We start from the raw sequence: 5175 nt of genomic DNA on the forward strand, positions 1-5175 counted from the left end.
AGAACCACAGCCTGCACCGTACAGAACCACAGCCTGTACACCTGTACCGTACAGAACCACAGCCCGTACACCTGTACCATACAGAACCACAGCCTGCACACCTGTACCGTACAGAACCACAGCCCGTACACCTGTACCGTACAGAACCACAGCCCGTACACCTGTACCGTACAGAACCACAGCCCGTACATCTGTACCGTACAGAACCACAGCGCGTACATCTGTAACATACAGAACCACAGCGTGTACACCTGTACGTTACAGAACCACAGCCTGTGCACCTGTACTGTACGAATCAAAGCCTGTACTCCTGTACCGTACAGAACCACAGCCCATACACCTTTCCCATATAGAACCACAGCCCATACACCTGTAGTGTACAGAACCATAGCCTGGACACCTGTACCATACAGAACCACAGCCGGTAAACCTGTACCTTACAGAACCACAGCCTGTGCACCTGTACCATACAGAACCACAGCCGGTAAACCTGTACCATACAGAACCACAGACTGTGCACCTGTACCGTATAGAACCACAGCCCGTACACCTGTACCATACAGAACCATAGCCCGTACACTTGTACCGTACAGAACCACAGACTGTGCATCTGTACCATACAAAACCACAGCCCATACACCTGTACCGTACAGAACCACAGCTTGTACACCTGTACCGTACAGAACCACAGCCCGTACACCTGTACCGTACAGAACCACAGCCTGTACACCTGTACCCTACAGAACCACAGCTTGTACACCTGTACCGTACAGAACCACAGCCTGTACACCTGTACCATACAGAACCACAGCCTGCATACATGTACCTTACAGAACCACAGGCAATGCACCTGTACCATACAGAACCACAGCCCGTACACCTGTACCGTACAGAACCACAGCCCGTACACCTGTACCGTACAGAACCACAGCCTGTACTCCTGTACCATACAGAACCACAGCCTGCACACCTGTACCGTACAGAACCACAGCCTGTACACCTGTACCGTACAGAACCACAGCCCGTACACCTGTACCATACAGAACCACAGCCTGCACACCTGTACCGTACAGAACCACAGCCCGTACACCTGTACCGTACAGAACCACAGCCCGTATACCTGTACCGTACAGAACCACAGCCCGTACATCTGTACCGTACAGAACCACAGCGCGTACATCTGTAACGTACAGAACCACAGCGCGTACACCTGTACGTTACAGAACCACAGCCTGTGCACCTGTACTGTACGAATCAAAGCCTGTACTCCTGTACCGTACAGAACTACAGCCCATACACCTTTCCCATATAGAACCACAGCCCATACACCTGTAGTGTACAGAACCATAGCCTGGACACCTGTACCGTACAGAACCACAGCCGGTAAACCTGTACCTTACAGAACCACAGCCTGTGCACCTGTACCATACAGAACCACAGCCGGTAAACCTGTACCATACAGAACCACAGACTGTGCACCTGTACCGTATAGAACCACAGCCCGTACACCTGTACCATACAGAACCACAGCCCGTACACTTGTACCGTACAGAACCACAGCCCGTACACCTGTACCATACAGAACCACAGCCCGTACACCTGTACCGTACAGAACCACAGCCTGTACACCTGTACCCTACAGAACCACAGCTTGTACACCTGTACCGTACAGAACCACAGCCTGTACACCTGTACCATACAGAACCACAGCCTGCAAACATGTACCTTACAGAACCACAGGCAATGCTCCTGTACCGTACAGAACCACAGCCTATGCACCTGTACCATATAGAATCACAGCTTGCACACCTGTACCGTACAGAACCACAGACTGTGCACCTGTACCATACAGAAATACAGCCTGTACACCTGTACCGTACAGAACCACAGCCCGTACTCCTGTAGCGTACAGAACCATAGCCTATGCACCTGTACCATACAGAACCACAGCCCGTACACCTGTAGCGTACAGAACCACAGCCCGTGAGCCTGTATCATACAGAACCACAATCTGTGCACCTGTACTGTACAGAACCACAACCTGTACACCTGTACCGTACAGAACCACAGCCAATACACCTGTACCACACAGAACCACAGCCTATGCACCTGTACCATACAGAACCACAGCCCGTACACCTGTAGCGTACAGAACCACAGCCTGGACACCTGGACCGTACAGAACCACAGCCGGTAAACCTGTACCGTACAGAACCGCAGCCTGTGCACCTGTACCATACAGAACCACATCCCGTACAAATATACCGTACAGAACCACAGCCCGTACACCTGTACTGTACAGAACTACAGCCCGTATACCTGTACCGTACAGAACCACAGCCCGTATACCTGTACCGTACAGAACCACAGCCTGCACACCTGTACTGTACAGAACCACAGCCTGTACACCTGTACCGTACAGAACCACAGCCTGTACACCTGTACCGTACAGAACCACAGCCTGTACACCTGTACCGTACAGAACCACAGCCTGCACCGTACAGAACCACAGCCTGTACACCTGTACCGTACAGAACCACAGCCCGTACACCTGTACCATACAGAACCACAGCCTGCACACCTGTACCGTACAGAACCACAGCCCGTACACCTGTACCGTACAGAACCACAGCCCGTACACCTGTACCGTACAGAACCACAGCCCATACATCTGTACCGTACAGAACCACAGCGCGTACATCTGTAACATACAGAACCACAGCGTGTACACCTGTACGTTACAGAACCACAGCCTGTGCACCTGTACTGTACGAATCAAAGCCTGTACTCCTGTACCGTACAGAACTACAGCCCATACACCTTTCCCATATAGAACCACAGCCCATACACCTGTAGTGTACAGAACCATAGCCTGGACACCTGTACCATACAGAACCACAGCCGGTAAACCTGTACCTTACAGAACCACAGCCTGTGCACCTGTACCATACAGAACCACAGCCGGTAAACCTGTACCATACAGAACCACAGACTGTGCACCTGTACCGTACAGAACCACAGCCCGTACACCTGTACCGTACAGAACCACAGCCCGTACACCTGTACCGTATAGAACCACAGCCCGTACACCTGTACCATACAGAACCATAGCCCGTACACTTGTACCGTACAGAACCACAGACTGTGCATCTGTACCATACAAAACCACAGCCCATACACCTGTACCGTACAGAACCACAGCTTGTACACCTGTACCGTACAGAACCACAGCCCGTACACCTGTACCGTACAGAACCACAGCCTGTACACCTGTACCCTACAGAACCACAGCTTGTACACCTGTACCGTACAGAACCACAGCCTGTACACCTGTACCATACAGAACCACAGCCTGCATACATGTACCTTACAGAACCACAGGCAATGCACCTGTACCATACAGAACCACAGCCCGTACACCTGTACCGTACAGAACCACAGCCCGTACACCTGTACCGTACAGAACCACAGCCTGTACTCCTGTACCATACAGAACCACAGCCTGCACACCTGTACCGTACAGAACCACAGCCTGTACACCTGTACCGTACAGAACCACAGCCCGTACACCTGTACCATACAGAACCACAGCCTGCACACCTGTACCGTACAGAACCACAGCCCGTACACCTGTACCGTACAGAACCACAGCCCGTATACCTGTACCGTACAGAACCACAGCCCGTACATCTGTACCGTACAGAACCACAGCGCGTACATCTGTAACGTACAGAACCACAGCGCGTACACCTGTACGTTACAGAACCACAGCCTGTGCACCTGTACTGTACGAATCAAAGCCTGTACTCCTGTACCGTACAGAACTACAGCCCATACACCTTTCCCATATAGAACCACAGCCCATACACCTGTAGTGTACAGAACCATAGCCTGGACACCTGTACCGTACAGAACCACAGCCGGTAAACCTGTACCTTACAGAACCACAGCCTGTGCACCTGTACCATACAGAACCACAGCCGGTAAACCTGTACCATACAGAACCACAGACTGTGCACCTGTACCGTATAGAACCACAGCCCGTACACCTGTACCATACAGAACCACAGCCCGTACACTTGTACCGTACAGAACCACAGCCCGTACACCTGTACCGTACAGAACCACAGCCCGTACACCTGTACCGTACAGAACCACAGCCTGTACACCTGTACCCTACAGAACCACAGCTTGTACACCTGTACCGTACAGAACCACAGCCTGTACACCTGTACCATACAGAACCACAGCCTGCAAACATGTACCTTACAGAACCACAGGCAATGCTCCTGTACCGTACAGAACCACAGCCTATGCACCTGTACCATATAGAATCACAGCTTGCACACCTGTACCGTACAGAACCACAGACTGTGCACCTGTACCATACAGAAATACAGCCTGTACACCTGTACCGTACAGAACCACAGCCCGTACTCCTGTAGCGTACAGAACCATAGCCTATGCACCTGTACCATACAGAACCACAGCCCGTACACCTGTAGCGTACAGAACCACAGCCCGTGAGCCTGTATCATACAGAACCACAATCTGTGCACCTGTACTGTACAGAACCACAACCTGTACACCTGTACCGTACAGAACCACAGCCAATACACCTGTACCACACAGAACCACAGCCTATGCACCTGTACCATACAGAACCACAGCCCGTACACCTGTAGCGTACAGAACCACAGCCTGGACACCTGGACCGTACAGAACCACAGCCGGTAAACCTGTACCGTACAGAACCACAGCCTGTGCACCTGTACCATACAGAACCACATCCCGTACAAATATACCGTACAGAACCACAGCCCGTACACCTGTACTGTACAGAACTACAGCCCGTATACCTGTACCGTACAGAACCACAGCCCGTATACCTGTACCGTACAGAACCACAGCCTGCACACCTGTACTGTACAGAACCACAGCCTGTACACCTGTACCGTACAGAACCACAGCCTGTACACCTGTACCGCTAAGAACCACAGGCCATACACCTGTTCCATATAGAACCACAGCCCGTACACCTGTACCGTACAGAACTACAGCCAATATACCTGTACCATACAGAACCACAGCCCGTACACCTGTACTGTACAGAACCACAGCCAATGCACCTGTACCGTACAGAACCACAGCCAATATACCTGTACCATACAGAAC

The sequence above is a fragment of the Somniosus microcephalus genome, unplaced genomic scaffold (genome assembly GCF_052327205.1).
Source record: "Somniosus microcephalus isolate GS21.2 unplaced genomic scaffold, FLI_Smic_1.0 unresolved_chr1, whole genome shotgun sequence".
NCBI lineage: Eukaryota > Metazoa > Chordata > Chondrichthyes > Squaliformes > Somniosidae > Somniosus > Somniosus microcephalus.